General features: G+C 45.1%; 1 pseudogene; it reads right to left on the bottom strand.

Moving 5' to 3' along the window:
- Positions 1–719: 719 nt before the first annotated feature.
- Positions 720–21,397, bottom strand: part of LOC136549928 (uncharacterized) — a 32,892-nt pseudogene continuing 12,214 nt past the window's right edge.

The following is a 21,397-nucleotide window of genomic DNA, read 5'->3' as shown; positions in this document are numbered from 1 at the left end:
ATATTGCTAATATTTTCTATAAACCTAACCAAATTTACTAACCAAATTTAAGAAAGTTTGACCGGCATGAGTATCGCAGCGACAATTATTTTATGACAGGAGGGAGTACACCGTTGTTAGCGCGGAACATCTTCCGGTCTGGTCTGGTCTGTGTCGCGTGCTCCACCATGACGACGTCAATTTCTTCTTCGGTGCTCCCTTCAACCTGCTTGGACTTGAACGTATGGGCGCTGGTTACTTGCGTTACTGGGAGGGGAAACCGAGACGATTTGCCTCCGTCGGCGCCAGATGCGGAGACCAAGAAACTCCTGTGGCAGACTTTTCTCACTTTCAGTGCCAAAGATTTGCCTCGGTCGGCGCCAGATGCGGAGACCAAACTCCTGTGGCAGACTTTCAGAGCTCTGAGTTCAGTATGTCCCTGTACAAGAATTATAGGTCCAACCATTAGATCAATTCGTCCGAAAAATCAAGTTTGCCAGTTTGAGTTTGTCATGCAAGACATTTCTAAGCACGTGCTGCCCTTTGACGACAACGGAGATAATGGACGATCATCTTCAGCCTGTTCGGGAGGACCGTAAACGATCGTGGATTATTTACTGCTGGCTGATTTGGTGTGAGAGAAAAATACTGTTCCCGGCTGAAAATTTACGATCAGTTTACGAGCAAGCGAACAGGCTTGTTCGTTCTGTGACTGGTGCTCAACAATACCGCCACAAGAACAGGCCTCTAATCACTAGTTAGCCTCGGAAAATTTCAGATCTCAGCATTCAGAGTGAACTTACACATAATGTCTCGAAAAATATTCTCGTCTCAAACTTCACTGGATTCAGTGTTCAGTGCAAAATTTTAAAATCGATGCGATACCTCTCGGAGAAAAACAAACAGGTTATAAGTTTACAGTTGCAGGGAGGGATTATCACGATGTGGTGTCACCATGCACGATTACCAGGTGTTTTGTGTCTAATATCATGTGCGTTCCCATGTGGCAACTCTCTCTCCTTAGCAACTGAAGTGACTGAAAACAAATAGCCAACTCGTATGATACAGCTAGCTACCTCCTGTGTAGTATACGTAGTAAGCTACTCAGCATCCTTAGCATCTGAAATTTCGATGTCAGATGCTTTGCTTTCAGGAAAACATTCTTGATCGTCCGCCTCAGTGGCACAATCAAGCAGCTCGTCAGATCCAGCAATCTCCTGGCTGGGTTTCTCTTTATCCCCTTTGGGAATTTTGAGTCCAAAACGCAATGAAATCCTCTCAAGCAGTTCTTTCCCATCTAGTGGAGAAACCATGACACACAAATTGGTCTTTCCTTTCCAGCAAACAATGGCAATGGCTGAGGGATCTGTAGCTATGGATCCTATATCCTGATGCCCTGAAATTTTAAGAAAGATTTTCAGCCATCATCAGATGTTTAGTTTGCTCAAGTTTTGAGTTCATCTTTTAAACTACAAAAAATTGTTGCTCTTACCTTCACGTAAAACTACGACACAGCAACCTGGAAGCAAAGCTGAAGCTTCCTCACCAAATTTTGCATCCACAAAATCAGGAAACTTAATAGTCCTGTACTGTAAAAGATGCTGGAAAGTCAATTGCAGATGCATATAGAATCTGTTTTGTGATGTATGGAAGCAGGAGCGGCAATCCCTCTGATGACAACCTAAATGTGCATGGCGAGCCTTCCTTTGAAGACTGCCTTTCCTGAAAGAGAGTACAATGGTAGAATAAATCACAATGTTAAATAAAAAATGTCAGCTTCTGATAATAGTTTAGGTTGATAAAGAACAGAAATTAATTGGACACCTACAAATATCTTTAGGCCTAGTGAGGTGATCTTAAGCCGCTCGCCAACTTTTATGTTGAGCTCCAAAACATCTTGGACAGATTTTGACACATAGTATATTCTCTTCACATGACTAGTATCAGGATTTCTAGTCACGAGATGACCTTCAAGTGGAAATGAATCTGAGATACCATAGAAAGATACAATACTTTTGACTGTCACTTCATCTTTAAAAAATATCACAGGGTCAACCCCTCTCCACCTGCCTTGGTTCTGCTGCCTCCTCCTATCCCTTGTTCCTGCTTGACCATTTTCCGCCTCATTAACATTCACCTTAGAATCCTCTGAGCTCTTATCTTTTGAACTTTTGTTATCCCTGTCTCCATTTTGTTCTCCATCCAGAACATTTGTGTTATCAATCACTTGCTGATGCACTATATTTTCTTCAGATGATGCCTTATCTGATCCTAAATCTTTCTCCAGATTTCTCAATTTTGTCTTTTGAAATATTCTGCTCACTTTTTACCCCATCTACCACCTGGTTCTCTGAAAAGGTGCGATATTTACCATACTTAAGCACTAGGAAGTAGAAACCGTAACTGTAATGTATGTGAGATTGATGTAGTAAACAACGAAATATGCAGGATAAATGAATGTGGAAGAATATTACCGTTCAGTAGGGGAGAGTTTATGAAGGACTGCAATGAAAAACTGCCCCACTGTTCTGGTCATGAGGAACAATTCTCATACAGCGATGCAGTGGATAATCTGAATGTTCTGTACGGATGGGAGTAGAATTTAACTTTTTATAACTACTAGCTGTAGCTTCACCAGACTCAGCAATCAACTTTGGTTCCCTCTTCGGTTTTTCAGATTGTCACCATTATTGCTGTCATCAATTGTTATATTTGTTTCTTGTTCTCCCTCTCCCATGTCTGTTGGAATCCTTCATGTCTGCATCAGCTACATCTGTGTTGACCTCAACGCTGTTGCTCACCGTAAGACTATCTTTGCTGCCTTTCCCAGAGGGAAACATACTTGGTGATATCACATGCTTCCTGTAGCGAGGTACATCTTCGTGCACACCAAACCAAGGCCCTCTATCCCGTACCTGCAATACTTGAACTACTGAGGGGAGAGCAGGATAAAAATTTTACTACCTTGAATTATAAAATTTTATGGAGACCCCAGAAGATAGAATCGTGTGACTCAAATGTGGATACCAACTGAAAGTGTACAATGCAAACAAATACTATAGACAGAGAAAAAACTGTAAACAAGTTGAAACACATGTTTATACCCACATATTATTATTGAGAAAGTGTCATAATACAAAGATTTATTTTTCAGTTAAAAAATTAGCACACTTGTCTCCTCTTTACTTATTTCAGGTGCCAAAAACTATTGAGGATAACAAAAGGAAATAAATAAACAACACAGTTAAGCAGAAATTGTACAATATGAAAATGCAACTTCACATGTACCAGCAGATGCACTGTGCACTGCTGAATGACTAAAGAGGTTCTGTGTCATGTGCAAAAGTTTCCTGAATGTGTTTGCTTCCAGAAAGGATATCAAACCCTAGGTTCGCAGGAAACCAAATTTAATCATGCAAGACATCATAATATATTTAATATGAATGGTTTTAGAAACATGTATACTAACCTTCCAGGTGCTAAGTCCAGGACGACGGGCTAATTCAGGTAGCTCATTAGAAACATCAAGAAGTTCAACAGAGTCCCCACATCTCCGCAAAATCTGTGGAGTTATGCAGAACACTGTTGATGTTACAAAAATGTACAAAATTGAGAAGCTATAAATGAGTAAATTACAAAATCAATATAAAAAAAAGAACATGTCATGTTGGCCAAGCATTTCTTGGATAACAGACTTAATATGCCCTGAGCACTATTTTTCAAGGAGAGATCCAACCATGAAACTACCAAAACAAAAAAGAGAAGAATATTTGACCAAACCAAATATTTATACAGTAAATGTTACAGTTGAAATCAACAATAAAAAAATACCTCAGCAACAACAGCTTCATTTTCAACAGGGTTCATTGAACATGTTGAATAAACCATCCTCCCACCCACTTTGAGCAAACCCATACCTGAACAAGCAACAAATAATCAAATATGCAAACCTAATCTCATGAGTAACAAATCCCTAATAGCAGAAATAACTTAGCATTTACTCGCCATAGTTGGAGAAACATATACGTATATCAATTTCATGTCAGTTTCCAAAATACATGATTGATATGAAACAAACCGAATTTTATGCTTATGTATTGTTATCCTATATATAAAGAGTAAATATATAAAGAGATTTGCAAGTTCTGAAGGAGTAATAAGCTATCAAATTGGCAATGCAATCAAATTCATGAAAGATTTAATGGAGAGCCACAACTGCAAGGACCTAAATCATAATCAAAGAATGATGACAACAGTTCACTTGTGCAAGAAGATCAACAGCTGAACACTGCAAAGGTAAATGTTTAAAGCATTTCAAAAAAGAAAATTCTAACATAATGAACCAACTGAAGAGTTATGAATCAGGTAATGCTCCAAACATGTTTTAATCCTTACCACGCATAGCGATCTCCACTTGCAGGCGATGAAGTCCGTTCCCCATACCAGCATTCCTGAATAGTCAATCCAATTGATAAGAATCTAAGTGAACACAGTAGCAAAATGAACAAATGAATCAGTATTCACCACTTCCTCCACATATCAGGAGCCTTACGGACAGTCCCATCACCACTACAAGGCACATCACAAAGAACGCGGTCAAACTCCAACCTCTGCAGCTTTGCCTCATCCATACACACTTCTGAAGAGAACTTTGCAAGATTACAACCAGGAAAGTTTTGTGCTTCATGATTTGTCACAATCAGGTTAGCTGTACACATTCTCTTGGTCTGGTGAATAAGAAGATTGCATCTTTGCACATCAACATCATTAGCTACCACCTGATTATATGGGGGAAGCATCAGGTAAGATAACTAATGACGCAATCAATACCTTTCTGAAAACCAATAGGAACCCAAAAAAACTTGTAAGTACATCAGTTACATGTGATATATATTGAAACACACCAGGGCATTTGGAAGCATTCCAGGCTTCGTTGACTGGTGAATCATCTCAAGTAACTGGAAAGTTTTAGATCCTGGAGCAGCACACACTGCATAATAAGATAATAAAAATGAGACCATGGTTAGAGAAATCACCAGTCTCAAGATACAAGATGAATACTATGACCAAGTAGAAACTGTTTGCCCTTGATTAAGTTCAAGATAAAGGCTAAAGGTCAAGCACAGAAAGTTTCAGCTTCAATGAGAGATCCAGCTAGTCGATGGGTAGTCAGACACAAGGTGTAACTAGAATGGTAATCATTTTTCTCTTTTCCTTTAGACGTGTTTACTCACGTGCAGAAAAATATCAGTAATTTTAAACATGTACATAACTATTGCACAAACTTGTTAGCTGAAAACCTCACAAACTGGAAAAGGTAGCCATTAGACAAACAGACAGTACATGAGTAACAGGCTGTTACTTAAACTACACAATATGTAAATATTGTGAACAAGGTTGATAGATAACATACTGTCAAGAATATGATGATCAGGTTGCACATTCAGAAACAGTGGTGGAACCTGCAACAATACATACCATTGAAACAAGATTGACCCAAGATATGTACAATAATACATAAATAGTACAGCACATCCCTGAAAAAAAGAATCAGGTACCTACCATACTGACAGCCTCTTGCCTAGTTATGTTGCCAACTTCATTCTCTCGCTTCAAGAATTCATGAAAACTGAGTGATAAAAAAGTCAATGTTGAACAAACAATTATCTCACTGGAATATTAAAATGACCAACATGAATATTGCAGTGACAGGAACTATTACGCACAACAATAGTTTTCAACAAAATCATTTTTTCAAAAATAAAGAAAAGGAAAACCTTTCTTTACATCACAATATGGCATTAGTTATTACTTATTTTGCATATGAATACACAGCCAATGCATCTGCAAATCTGAGGCAATACAAAAAGTTTATGTACTTATTTTAAGTTAGCACCTCAAAACTCTTACAAGGACCTTCAACATGAAAACATAATAAGTTCAAAGTAATTTCTACATACTACAATTTGACAAGATTCTCTCAAAATATACCATATACATAACATATTGCTACTTGACAAGATTATCGCAAAATGAACATCACACAGCATCTGTTATTGTGTTTACCTCTCAAGTGCCTGGTTTCTCCTAAGCTGCATTCGAGAAAAGTTCAAATGCCATGCAAGATTACCCGGGTACCAAGGCAAAGGCCTAATAGCATCTTCTTCATGTTCATCGGTGACCTGTCAATGACAAAAATAGAAAATGTCAGAAGCACTAACTCTAACTTGGACTTATGCATGGGTTTTAGAAGCAACCTCAGTTTCTAATGATTTCCTGAAGTCGTTTTCCAATTGCGAGCAGATATCTTGAAAAAACTGACAGCTGACAAAGAAAACTTTAGCTTGCTAAAATAGAGTAATTAAATACCTAAATAGACACAGCAATTAATCTCAACTGCTGGAAAGCATAAAAGTACGGAAAAATCTTGGTAAAACTACCAGAGTATTTTGTACAATTACTCTGTGGAACTACATGGTTGCCTGTTTAGGTTCTTGCAAGATGAGCATGTTACACGGTGAACAATATGCGCAACAAAATAGCTGATGAACCATGGTACATATTCCATAGCATGTAAACAGAGCAAACAAACCATAATAGAGATAGCATAATCCTTTATAAAAATATAAGAGGAAAAGGGTCTAGGACAACATGGGGATTGAATCCAAAGTCCATTAAACAAAGCGGTTTTGTCTATACGAGTGAATCAGACCAACAATGGCCCGATATTCTTGTAAACAGCATATACAACATCAAACTTGATTTTATAATGAAACAAGATCAGATGAATTTGGTTACACTTTCAAGAGTAAGGAAGCTTTAATCAATAAATAATTCTTGCTTGGAAACAATAAAGATTTCATAAGACAACAGGGCCGCTTTCAACTTTTATATCTCAGGACTCAGAAGGATAAGGTGGTACGTATAGTTCTCACAGTTTAACAACACATTGATGATCTTACAACCTGAACATACAACCAAATACACAAGAATAGCCAGGAAACTGTCGGATTGTTGATCTAAAGCAGAAGTGCGAGTTATTCCTAATATATAGTCATGGAAAAGTACCTGTCGGTGCAGAAAGTGACCAACACGTAAATATTTGTAGTTTTGCCGTACGTTGTGTCGGATGTGACCTAGCACTCAATGACACATGGTTTATACTGGTTCAGGAAACGTAGCCTACGTACAGTTTGAATCAGTCGGTGACTTTATTTCTGAGCCCAGGTGCTCGAAGTTTGTTGTGGGGTTACAAACGGAAGAAAGTAAGATTGGGGGTGCAAGAGGTCCGGTCAGACTCTGGTCTGAAGGGCCGAGAGTGACGGGAGCTCCTACGTGCGTTGAGTGTTTGAGCGTGTGCTCGAGGTTTGAACCTAGTGGTTCTGTTGTTGTGTGTGAGTGAACTAATCCTCTCGGAGTTGATCGATCTCCCCTATTGGGAGAGCGCGCGTCCCCTTTTATAGATGAAGGGGGCGGCCTTACAAGAGAGAGAGAGAGTACGTATGCTACTAAGTCTTGTTGCCCACGCCGTCGGGTACAAGACGATTGTGGGCGCCCACAACACTGTTGATGTTAGATGCATGTGGGAGGTTGCGTCGTCTTCTTCCGGTATGGCAGATGTCGGTGTCTGCCATACTGTTGATGCCCAGAGGCATGTAGGAGGTTTTACCATGTTCGCCTGGTATGGGAGTTTGAGGGCGCCCAGAACACTGTAGGGCAAATGTCGGCGCCGACAACACTGCTTGGGTTCTGACATGCCTGGAACGTTACAGACTTACAGGGCACCCTTCTGACATGTCCTGTCGGTACTGCCTTGCAGGTGTACAGGGTACGGTCCTTGGTATTGCGGGTGACTTTGTGCGTCCTGCTTTACTTGCTCTGCCCGTTCCCTGGGTCATTACCGAGCGGGCGTCCCCGGTCGGTTGGTCCCAGTCGGCTCCGACTGCGCCAGTCGGAAAAGAGCTGTAAGCAGAGGTTCGGTGCATCCCCGGTCGGAGACGCTGGTCGGAGTCGGAAGCGAGTGCCGTTCCTTTTTGGCCAGGCCTTCCGGTCGGAGAGTCAGGCCGGAGTCGGAAGCGAGCGTTGTTCCTCCTCGGTCAGGCCCTCCGGTCGAGAGGCGGGCCAGAGTCGAAAACGGACGCCGTTCCTCCTTGGCCAGGCCTTCCGGTCGGAGGTTGGTTCGCCCTTTTGTCCTGTTGTTAGGTTTTTGGGCCAGCCCAGGAGTTGCGCATCGTTCGCAACGTCGTCTGCTGGGCCGAGCCTTTGCTGGGAAGCCGGTCCATGAGGGACCCCGGGTTTATAAACCCGGAGGCCCCGAGCCCCGGGGCGATTCGGGTAGAATCGTTTAGGGGATTTTTGTCTTGACGGCGGGTGCGCGCGATCTCACCCGCGGGTGTAGCCCCCGAGCCCCGGGTGATTCGGGTAGAATCGTCTGGGGGGTTTGTGTTGCCAGCGGGGGAAGTTTTGTTTCGTCAGCGGGTGTAGCTCCCGAGCCCCCGGGCAATTCGGGCAGAATCGCCTGCGGGATTTTGTCAGCGGGCGTGTGGGATTGGGCGAGACGGACTCGTGGATCCTGGCGTCGGGCGCAGCCGAGGCAGTTTAGGGATCGGGCGAGATGGAGTCGCGGATCCTGGCGTCAGGCGCAGCCGAGGTAGTTTTTAGGGATCGGGCGAGACGGAGTCGTGGATCCTGGCGTCGGGCGCAGCCGATGCAGTTTAGGGATCGGGCGAGACGGAGTCGCGGATCCTGACGTCGGGCACAGCCGAGGCAGGTTAGGGATCGGACGAGACGGAGTCGCGGATCCAGGCGTTGGGCGCGCCGAGGGGCAGGCGAGTCGGAGTCGCGGATCCAGGCGTTGGGCGCGCCGAGGGGCAGGCGAGTCGGAGTCGCGGATCCAAGTTTCGGGCGCGCCAAGGGACGGGCGAGTCGGAGTCGCGGGTCCAGGCGTCGGGTGCGCCGAGGGATCGGGCGAGTCGCGGATCCAAGCATCGGGCGCGCCGAGGCATTGGGCGTCTTGAGCCCCTGAGCCCCGTTGGGCTCGGTAGGGGTTAGGTTGAGTTGGAGTTTTCGTGCGTTACCCCGTCCGCGGTTTTTCATAACCGGAGGGGCTGAGCTAACGTCGCTTGCCTCGATGGCTCGAGGGTCCGTCGTTCGTGACGGGGTCGGCATAGCCCTCATGTGGCATTCCACTGCTCCTTAACCCGCAACCCGGCAGATGCCTGGGTCGTTCCGGAGACCAACCCGGGTGGCCCGCTGGCCTCACCTCGATGGAGATTCTGTGGGTTTGGCTCGAGTTTAGGATCGAACGAGAAGGTTGAGATGACCCTGTCTGCTTCGGGGCAGACTGTGCGAGGGCCATACTTGGCCATGCATCCCGAGCCCGTCGGCCCGGCCCAAGGCCCGTTTTTTGGCCCGGCCCAAGCATGGCCCGGCACGGAGGCTAGCGGGCCCAAGCACGGCCTGCTACAGAGCAGCCGGCCCGCTAGCGGCCCGACCTGCCGCCTCCCCCTCCTCATATGGCCCCGCGCAGGCGGCGCAGCCCCATGCCCACGCAAACGCAACAGCCAGCAGCCATCGCCCATCCCCGCTCCGCCTCTCCGCCTCTCGCCTCTCCCTCTCCCTCTCGGCGTCTTCGCTCTCCCTCCCTCATAACCGAGCTCAGGGCGCGGCGACGGCCCCTCCCCTCAGAACCGCACGCACGGTGGCGCAGCGCGGCGGCCTCTTCCTGCGGCGTCCTCTCTTCTTCCTCGCAGGGCGGCCTCCTCCCCACGGATCCACGCGCAGGGGCGGCGTAGAGTCCTCCCCCTCGGATCCGTGCGCAGGGGCCTCCTCCCCATGGATCCACGCGCAGGGGCGGCGTAGATTCCTCCTCCCCCTCGGATCCGTGCGCAGGGGCGGCACAGAGGCCTCCTCCCCACGGATCCACGCGCAGCGGTGACGTAGAGTCCTCTCCCTCGGATCCGTGCGCAGGGGCAACACAGCGGCCTCCTCCCCCATGGATCCGGGCGCAGGCAGCGTGCCTCTCCTCTGAGCTCCCTCTCCCTTTTCTCTGATTTGTGTGATTGCATGACTTTTGTCCGATTTCTCTATTTTCCGATTTCTTTTGTGGTGTTGTGGACTTGTGATTAATCCGTGAGATCTAGAGCCCTGTGATTTTTGTTGTTTTTTTTATTTTTCTTACTGGAATGAGATGAACAAGCTTGAGCTTGCCATGGCCATTGACGCTGCGGATCTGCCTCGAGGCCTCCTCCATGGCTCCATGCACCGCCGCCGCCACCGCGCTCCCGTGCTGCCCCTCGCCCCCTACTGCCCCTCCTGTTCTTCCCTTTCCTCTCTGATGCCGCCGACGCGGCCGGTGGCCCCCTCGACCTCGACGCCGTCATCGCCTGCTGAAGCGGGCCTTGGGCTGGTAATGTTACCTTGATGACTCGAGTGACGGGGTTTGAGGAGCTTCAATCGGAAATGTCCGACCGAGATCCGCGCTTGTCGTTCGTGACGGGGTCGGCATGGCCCACATGGGGCGTCCCTCTGCTCCTTACCCGTCTCTCGGCGTTCGCCTCAGCCGTCCGATTGACTCAGGAAGCCCGTTGGTCTCTCCTGAGCGGAGATCCCATTGTTTTGGGCCTTTCCAAGTCCCGCCTGGGAAGGCGGAGAGCCACCTGCGCACAGTTGCGCTTTGTTTCTCGCGCCCGACGTGCGGTAGTGGTGGGCCATACCCAGGCCACGTCCCGTCTGACCAGTCGCCGTCCCATCGTTTCTCATCCGCATTGAATGGGGGAAGGGAGAAGGTTTTTCGCCCCAATCCCTCGCGTTTCCCCAACTGCTGTGCCTCCTTCTTTAAGTAGGGGAAGAGAGAGGGCTTTCGTTCCGTTCCTTCGCCTATTCCTCATATGTCGCCTCTTCTCCTTCTTCCTTCTCGCCAAGAGCGTTTGAGTGTCGCGGCGGTTCTTAGGAGAGAAAAGGGGAGAGCGAGGGGAGAGGAGAAAACTCACAGATCCATTCGCGAATCCGGAGCGCAATGTCGAGCTGGAGGTCATTCGTCGTGAGGGAGTCGGTACTGGGCGCCTTCGCCGATAAGGGGGTACTGCCGCCGAAGGTGGCGCACTGGAGGGCTCCTGCGGGGGAGGATTTCCCGCGACCTCGGGACGGCGAGGTTGTCTCCTTCCTCGCGTTCCATGAGCGCAGGTTAGGATACCGCGCGCACTGGTTCCTGCGCGGGCTCCTCAATGAGTGGGGCCTAGAGCTGCAGCACCTCAATCCGACTAGGGTGCTGCACCTCGCCGGATTCGTCACCGTGTGCGAGGCCTTCCTCGGGATGAAGCCGCACGTGGATTTCTTCCGGCGGATGTTCTCTGGGCGAGCATTGTCGGATGGAAAGCCGCTCAGGGTCGCGCCGGTGGGGGGTTTCGCGCTGCAGAAGAAACCGAGCGCGTCGGGCTCGTACCTCGCGTACACCACCTGCGATTTCAATCGGGGGTGGCATGGGGAATGATTCTACATCAGGAACCCGGCGGAGGCGCCGTTCCCGCCTTTTACCGGCAGGAGGCCGGAGAGGCAGGAGAGCTGGTCGTGGGGCCCCGCCAGCCAGCAGCAGAAGGTGGAGATTATCGAGGCAGAGCTCCAGAAGCTCGTGCGGCACGGCCTTGACGGGGTGCGGGTGTTCCACACCTTCCACCGTCTGGTCGCTCCGCTGGCGGAGGGGACGCGACCGATGTGGATGTACTCCAGCCCGACGGACCCCGACCGCGCATCGCCAGAGGAGTTGGCGACATATGAGGTATGGAGTCGTCTTGATCGGGTGCTACAACTGAGGGCCAGTGAGACCCTTGATGGAAAGCCTGAACCTCTTCATGCTGCGAAGATGTCCACTCTGGTACGCTCCCCTCTCCTTTACTCCGTGTTCTTTTCCCCTTTTGCTCTCACGTATCTTGACTTTGAGTCGTCCGTTTCGTAGGGACTTGGAGTTTACAAGTCCCGACCGCACCTTCCGAAGGAGCCGGAGGGCGTGGCTCGGCAAGCCACCCTGAAGGAGGCGGCGGATGCCAAAAAGAAGAGAGCTGAGGAAGCTTGGAGAAAGTACCAGAAGGAGCAGGATATCGCCCGGCGCGTGTGGGCTGAGGAGAATAGGAGCGACGTCGAGGCGGAGCTCGAGTCGGAGGACCCCTCGGAGGTGGGTGACAACATGATCTCTCCTCTGAGGAGGGAGATCGGGAGGTCGCGTCTTTGGCGGTGCGTCGCGAGCCTACGGCCGCGTCCGCTGGCGGTGAGCGGGAGGCAGAGAGGCGCGGCGACGTTCCCGCGCCGAGGAAGCGTGCCGCGAGCACGGACGTCGTCGGCGAACGGGAGGCGAAGCTGACGCGTGAAAGCTCTAGTTTGATTTTGGTTAATTGATGAAACCCTAAGTGCTAACTTAGTTTATCAAAGTGATTATGAGATATATAGCACTACTCCAAGTGATGAAGCGATGGCGAAGATCATGACGATGGTAATGACATGGTAATGATCAAATGCTTGAACTTGAAAAGAAGAAAGAGAAAAACAAAAGGCTCAAAGGAAAGGTATAAATAGTAGGAGCCATTTTGTTTCGGTGATCAAGACACTTAGCGAGTGTGATCACATTTAGGTTAGATAGCCGTACTATTAAGAGGGGTGAAACTCGTATTGAAATGCGGTTATCAAAGTGCCACTAGATGTTCTAACTCATTGCATATGCATTTAGGATTTAGTGGAGTGCTAACACCCTTGAAAATATTTGTGAAAATTTGCTGACACATGTGCACAAGGTGATACACTTAGTGGTTGGCACATTTGAGCAAGGGTTAGAAACTTCACCGGCGGAGTGTCCACCCGTAGAGTGCGGACAGTCCAACGGTGTCACCGGCGCCCTAGACAGAAAAGACAGAGGTTCACAGAGTGACTGGACGCTGGTGGTGTAGTGACCGGACGTTGGGTTAAGAGTCCGGTCAGTAGCAGCAGTGAGCACGCGTCTCGGTCTTGTGACCGGACACTGGCGCGAAGAGTGACCAGACGCTGGCAGGGTGCGTCCGGTCAGTGCTGACGTATGCTGACGTGAGGCGCACAGAGGAAACGTTGAGTGACCGGACGCCGGGTGAGTCCGGTCAAGCATGACCAGACGCGTCCGGTCGTAAAATTTCACGTTTAGAACCTTACTGGAAACGACCGGACGCTGAGGTCCTGCGTCCGGTCACTTTCTAACTGACGCGTCCGGTCATCACTTGACCGTTGAGATCGGGCAATCGGCATTTGAAGCCGATGACACGTGGCGAGCATCCGTTGACCGGACGATGAGATCCAGCGTCCGGTCGATATAACCGGCTCGTCCGGTCACCCCGTGTTGTGCCCAGTGAAGGGGTACAACGGCTCTATTTCGTAGGGGCTTCTGTTTAAGCCCCATGGCCGGCTCAAGCTCACTCTCTTGGCCATTTGCATTGACATAGCAACCTTGTGAGCTTAGCCAAAGCCCTCCCACTTATCTCCATCTTTGTTTCATCATCATTGTGAAATTGGGAGAGAATCTAAGCGCATTGTTTGAGTGATTGCATCTAGTGGCACTTGGCATTCGTGTTTCGTTGCGGGATTCACTTGTTACTCTTGGTGGTTGTCGCCACCTAGACGGCTTGGAGCAACGAGGATCGTTGAGCGGAGGTTGGCGATTGTCTTCGGCTCCGATCGTGGTGATTGTGAGGGGTCTTGTGCCTTCCCCGGCGGAGAGCCGAAAGGTAACCCTAGTGGATTGCTCGTGTCATTGAGTTACCTCATGAAAGGATCTAGGATGTCGCCTAGAGGGGGGTGAATAGGCGTTTCTAAAAAATCAACACCTTTAAATGCGGAAACGATTAGTAATAGGAGTTTCCAAAATAGAAACTCCAAATCAAAGTAATACAACCCCTCACAAGTTAGCCACAAAGTGTATAAAAGATACTAGATAAACCTAGGGAGCCAAACAGCGGCAACCAAAGAGTTGAATCAAAATGCACTAGTCTGTTAATGTCGGAAGTCCCGACAGTTTGGGTCAGAACTTCCGACGTGTCAGAAGTCCCGACGTTTGGGTCAGAACTTCCGACGTGTCAGAAGTCCCAACAGCTTGGGTCAGAACTTCCAACGCAAACTGTCAGCACTTCCGACCCCTACGGGAAATGAACTACAAGTGCTAAAATGAACTTTGTGATGCCGATAACTTACAAACCCACTTCCTAGTGGTAAGGTAAGGTGTTGGGTCACTCTCTTGACGTTGATAAGCCACCACTCCGTAGATCGAGGCCCAAACCCTAAGAAATAGCTAGAGGGAGGAAGACAACCACAAACAAGTAATTTCGAGCAAATCACAACAACAACAAGCACGCGGGAGACAAGGATTTATCCCGAGGTTCGGCAGCCCCACAAAGGAGCTCCTACGTCCTCGTTGTTGAGGTGACCACTTAGGTCGGAGTCTCTTCCACCTCCTTGCCTCACTCAAGGATACCACAAAGGTCACTTGAGTTTCTTCACTAGAAAACAAGGGTAATACAAACTTCCCAAGGCTCTTCCACAAGATGGAAGCTCTTGGGCGACGCTTAGCCGGCTAGGGGAAAATCCCCAAGAGTAACAAATGCAAATCAAACCGGCTTGACGAAGAAATCAAGTGCTCAAGCTTGCTCCAAGTGTTTTTCTCACTCAATCCACTCTCCAATCACTCAAACCCTTTGGGAATCGAAGTTGGAAGTAAGGGAGTGAAGAGAGGGGAGCCTAGAATGCTTGGGGGCTGTTTGGCCGAGTGTTTGTCGCAATGAAATGAGTGGGCAACGGTTAGAAGTGAGGAGAGGGGTATTTATACCCCAAGTGAAAATCAAACCGTTCAGATCTACGTCGGAAGTTCCGACGCAGATCTCGGGACTTCCGACGTATGAAGAAAACACTGTTCACAACAGGTCAGAAGTCCGTGTGTGCAAGTCAGTGTCGGAACTTCTGACAAACGTCGGGACTTCCGACGGTCATCACTTCCGACGTACGTCGGGACTTCCGACGGTCATCACTTCCGACGTACGTCGGGACTTCCGACGGGCACAGTTAAACAAACAGCCAACACCGCTGAGGCCGGGACTTCTGACTGTCGGGACTTCCGACACACGTCGGGACTTCCGACTGTCGGGAGTTCCGACACACGTTGGGACTTCCGACGTCCACAGTCACCGCGCAGGCTGTGACTGAGAGTCAGCACTTCCGGCAAGAGTCATGACTTCCGACTGTCGGGAGTTCCGGCTTACGTCGGGACTTCCGACACCGACAGTCACAGAAAATTATTCTATGTGCTCGTGAAGTGCTAGAGTGTCTCATTATTGATTTAGTTATTATGCTTGAGCACTCTATCTTCCTCAGACCACCTAAACTTGCATCCCTCTTAATAGTACGGCATTCCTATTAACTCAAATTTAAAAGTATAAGGAAATTAAACCTTTTGAGTTGATCTCTTTGAACCGAAGCCGTGTTTTCCAATCTTCATTAAGTGAGGGTGCCAATCATGTTGATATTGATCTTTTCACTTGAGCATAGCCATCTTGAGCATGTGACTTGATTCCATTCATTAAATATGAATAACTCCAAATGCATCAAGTCACTTCCAACGCTTTGTCTAATATAGGTTTGATCCTCCACATCAATATGACTATCGCAGCTTGATTAGTACCTCAACTAAATGCAAGTACTTCCTTCTTCACCCTAGCTAGGTTCTTCGGCCGCCAAGCCGTCGCTTGCCCTTCACCCTTGCTTAGTACCTCAAAGCCTTTCCTTGCTATCTTCACCATCTCAAGCCATCAAGTCACATCTTGTGTTGAATCATCCATTCATTTGTATTGTTGTCTTTTTCTTTTCAATTTAGCAAGCTTCAAATATGAGACCATTCCATATGCAATCCCTCATGTCTCATTAATTAACTTTTATCGTGCTTGCTTTCACATAGATCATTGAAATCCCACAATAAATAAGCCTTCACATGAATTCCATTTGCATTGTTGTCTTATGCTTGAACTAGATTGTTTATACAACAATACATCAATTCTTGGCTTTATACAATTTCATCAAGTATCTGTGAGATAATCAATTTCCTGTCTACACTTAGCAAACGGGTTAGTCCTTTAATCACGTTGTCATTCAATCATCCAAAACCCACTAAAGGGCTAGATGCACTTTCAATCTCCCCCTTTTTGGTGATTGATGACAACTTGATTAAAGCTTACAAAATGATATAAACATTTAAACTTTTGGGTTCAATGATTTATGAGAGGCTCCCCCTTAATATGTGCTTATGATTAGAATTCACAAACTGACCTCAAATGTCAATTGCACATATTAAAACAAATAGGAGACTCCCCCTAAATCATTGCATCCGTGGGGTGCATGTGTGTGTGACAAAGAGAAACTGTGATGCATATGACAAGATATATCATACAAGAATAAATATAAAGGCATCACATCAAATATTTTCATTCTAGCATGCATAGTCCTTATGAAAATAAATATGACACATGTAATTCACACATAGCACTCATTACAAATTTTCTCAAGTCCAGATACCACCGATATATAAAAAAGATCATGTCTCAAGAGATACATAGATAAAGCATAAGTGAGTCTCATCTTTCACATGATACAATCTATCTCAAATCCAAGATACATCAAAGAAGCTCAAAAACAAGAAACGACAGCCTGCAGTACATATCTTCAGGTACAAAGATAAGCAAATGAGACTATCCTGAAGCTTTAAGCATATCTCTCCCATATCTCTCCCCCTTAAGCTTTCATCTCTCTCTCCTCCTTAAGATTTAATCATATCTCTCCCCCTTTGTCATCTATCGCCAAAAAGGGTCACACAAAGCATAAAGGGTGTTTAAGGTACAAACTTTGTACTAATCTCTCCCTCTTTGTATTAACCTCTCCCCCTTTGTCATCTTAAAGAGGTTGTACTTGACACTTGTTTGCAATTTAAAATAGATCAAGTACATGGGTTTACTAGCTCATGAACAAACTCATACACTAACCACTAGATTATATAACCATTCAAGCAACAGTGGTAGTCTATGAATCTAAAAAATTTTCATTTGTAATGCATGATCCTATAAGCATGTACTATATGCACTAACCGCATACTAGTAAGGGATGAAAAATGATCATGCACAATACAATGATACCTTTGCTATATTGGAGAGGAAGATAGTCATATAGATTTCAATTCATTTCTCCAATAGCACCATGAAGTCCAATTATAAGCTTGGTGAAGACCAATAGATACCAATTCTTTAAATTCCTATTCTTCACCCTTATGAATTGAGAATCACTAATGATCAAGTGCACTCTTCTTGTTGTGGTTGGCTTGCTTCTTCTTTGATCATTGCTTGCTTGAGAGAACTAAAAGATGCACCACTTGTAATACCACTTGAAATTTCATGACTTGTTCTCTTTTGGGTGTTGCTTGCTTTCTAGACCAATCTCTTGATTTTCTTCAACCAAGTACCTCAAATATTCCTTTAGATTACCACTTCGATTTTAGCCATCCAAGCCTAGGGTGAAGTGACCTCTCTCCAAAGAACCATCCTTGATGCTCACTTGAAATAACTTGAAAGAAAATCACTTGATCCACTTGAAGGATTTTGTTTGATTGATCCATATTGTTGGACTTAATTTGATGAATAACTTTGAATCCTTCTTTAAGTCCTTTTCTTTCTACTTGTTTAAGTCTTTTTCTTTCTATCAAAAGATCTCCAATTATCACTAGAACTTAAACTCCATCTTCATCTTCATCTTGGTCTTGATCTCTAGCTTGAGTACCAAATGTGTACCAGATACACTCTTCAAACAAATTGTCTTGTACTCATCATTTGTCATGCTTCTATCTCAAACCAAAACCAAAACATAGGTACCTCAATCACTTATAGATATGATTCTAATTTGAGGAACTTTGAATCTAAGTGACTTTTGATCAATCCAATAATTGTCACTTTCCTGGCAGATTCTGTACTCTTCAAAGAATAAATTATATCTCCCAAAGTACATATCCAAAAACCACGAAATTTGGTGAGGATGTGACACACTAAGTCTTCTAGTAGCTGTAAAAATTTGAGCTTCTTTGGACTTCTATATTGCTACTAGATTTCATATCTTTCCACACAGGTACATGCTGAAAACTGCTGCACTATAGCTGACCAGATCTACTCCAAATCCGAAGTATCACTTATCCAAATCTCATGAAATTTGCACAGCAACTAATACCATAAGTGTAGAGCATGCAGACCAAATTTCAAGCCAATACAAATAGATTTGATTACACAAACATGTCTATGATCACTGCTAGCTCAGATTTTCAATATTGGACAGATTTCAATAATTGAGCCATTTTTCTCCAAATTGAACCAAACTTGAAATCAACTTGTTTGAATACTCTCACAAGACATATGTCCATTCAAACCACTTACTAGAAGAAATCTTATGAACATATTCAATCAAACCAAATTCAAACTTGATTACTTAAGCATTTAATCCATTCAAACATCTTATAGCAAGCAACATATGCATATATATCCAATTCAATTAACTCATATGCACCCAATAAACTTTGATCAACAAGAGATATACCTTGATAGCTTATGATCATCTTTGCAAGCTTCAACTCCACTTATTTGCATGCCTTCAAATATATCAATAAATTCCCACAACTTGAATATGACACTTGTATGTTGATAGCATATGGACTTCACTCAATTTTGACTTGGCATTGGGATAGAATTGCACTAGGCTTCAATACTTGACTCAACATAAGATGAACAATAATAATTCCATTGAATCAAGTCTCCAATGCCATGGTACCTACAAACGATCATCCACTTTTCGATGGTACCCAAACTAGTTTGGGTCCTTCCATGTTAGACGCAACATACTTAGGCATAGCCTTAGTATGAATAGCGGAATATTTTTGCAATACTAACCAATAGGGTACCATAACAAACCTTCCTAGGCATAATATTTGCATCAATTGAAATAGGCTTAGGATTCTCACTTAGGGGACATAAATTAGCCAAGAATTGATTTTCTCCTTTTTTTTGAATATTTGGCAAATTTATGATTTTCAAAACTTGAGAGAGATTTTAGTGGGACATAGGGATATTTGTAGACTTGAGAGAACCATGTCACATGTGATTAGGCAAATAATCAACCAAGGGTAGCAACAATCACAATATGACATGACTAGGTCACAAAGACCCAAAAATCACATGATTTTCAAAAACCACACCACCTACACATGCTAGTTAGGGATTTTGAAAAACATCTATCCTATATCACACAAATGCACACACTAGCATATAAAGGGCCTTAGATGCACTTACAATGCATGTATGTAAATACATACCTTTGTCTTGAGCCCACAATATCACCACTGAGATAATACATGGCATGACAACATCATGTTGACCTCACTTGTCAAATAATCATACCATATATGAAATCAATTTTCATCCAAAGGACTACAAATAATACTAGATAAATTTGTTAGTCCACAATATCACCACTGAGATAATACATGGCATGACAACATCATGTTGACCTCACTTGTCAAATAATCATACCATATATGAAATCAATTTTCATCCAAAGGACTACAAATAATACTAGATAAATTTGTTAGTCCACAATGGTGCAAAATAGAAACTGAGCTCCCCCTAAATAAGTACCACAAGTATTTTGAATGACTTTCAACAAGCACTTTATTCTTTTAAGAATTTGGGAGTCAAATTTCTATTTTGACCAACACAAAGTGATTTGCCATATTTAAAATTCGTTGAGACATACTCACAACCCACTTAGGTTTGATAGATCACAAGCTTCTGAGCAAATTAAGGATATATGAAATCATATGGATCAAACCTCAATTGCATCCCAATTAGTGCTCTGGTTCCTGCCATACCGGGCACGTCCGGTAGACATACCGGACACGTCCGGTAGGTGCAGGACAGAAACAATTGAAGCGTTGCTTGTGATTCTTCGTTTTAGCTCTAGTACTTCTTGTATGCCTGCATCTGAACAAATGCATTGCTCTACTAGAGAGCCATTAAAAGCATCACATGGCAAACATGATAATTATTAAATGAAACTAATTAGCCACTTCCAATTATTTCACAAATATGCTTATTTGTGAGCCATTGAGCACTAAACACAAAGTGGCTATCCTATAAGGTTTTTAGGTACTTGTTATTAATGGTAGAGATGAAGTAAATGATATGGTCATTGATTTATCTTCGGGTCAACCATATATGAGATTATGATAAGAATTGATTGATAGATTGAGTGAATATTGTCAAATTGTTTGCTCAACCACCCCGAAGCTTTCATCTCACCATCAAGTACCTACATTATCAACCTAAGCACATTTTGGTACCCAACTCTTGTTGGGTCCTTTTGGGTTAGTCAACAAGTGCTTAGGCACCCAAATGACCTTAGTACTAGTTTGTGGTGAACACATCACCTTGCTAGTGCTAACTCCATTTGAGGTCTTCCTAAGCATATTATTATAAACAAATGTGTTCGGCTTAGGGACGTTACCTTTTGGGCAATCATAGCTTAGATGCCCCTTTCTTCCACAAGCATAGCATATGCGACCTTTGTTTGCTCTATGCTTGTTTTGCTTGTATGGACATCCATCAACCTTGTGGCCCATCTCATTGCATCCATAGCATCTTCTTGTTGCAACTTGGGCTTCCTTTCTTGACTCTTGATATATAGGGCATTTCTTGGTAGGATGCCTCAATTTCTTGCTCATGAGACAAGCGCTTTGTCCATCACTCTTCACTTGCTTGGCCTCCTTGATTGAAACCTTTTGAGTGGCGGCTTCAACCTTGTCGGCCCAATTCTTATGTGGACACGTAGCCCACTCATGTCCATACAATCCACAACCATAGCACATCCTTTTTTCATATTTCTTGCTCTTGGTTGTGTTGGCCTTGCTTGAAATGTGATTCTTTTGTTGGGTTTTGGAGGAAGCAAGGTTTGAACCCTTCTCAAGCTTCTTCACCATGTTATCACGGTTATCTTGAGAAGGTTGTGCTTTCTCCTTACCCTTCAATCGAATCACATCTTTCTTTAATCTTTTCACCTCTTCTTTGAGCTCTATGTTTTCTATAAATTTTTGCTCAATCGAAGATTGGCTTGCTTGAGAAGCACACTCATTAGCACAAGAAATATTCAATTGAGATTGTGTACAAGTGAGTGTGTGAGTAGGAGGTTGAGATGATTTTACCGTTGTAATCACAACCTCATGAGCCACCTCAAGCATGATGCTTGATTCTACTAATTCTTCATGAGAGCACTTGAGATGAACATAGTTTGCTTGTAGCACATTATATTTGCTTGAGAGTTTATCTAATTTTGCCTTGAG

Source organism: Miscanthus floridulus, chromosome 4 (assembly GCF_019320115.1).
Source record: "Miscanthus floridulus cultivar M001 chromosome 4, ASM1932011v1, whole genome shotgun sequence".
NCBI lineage: Eukaryota > Viridiplantae > Streptophyta > Magnoliopsida > Poales > Poaceae > Miscanthus > Miscanthus floridulus.
The sequence above is the reverse complement of the archived record's forward strand: the minus strand, read 5'-3'. Positions and strand labels throughout refer to the sequence as shown.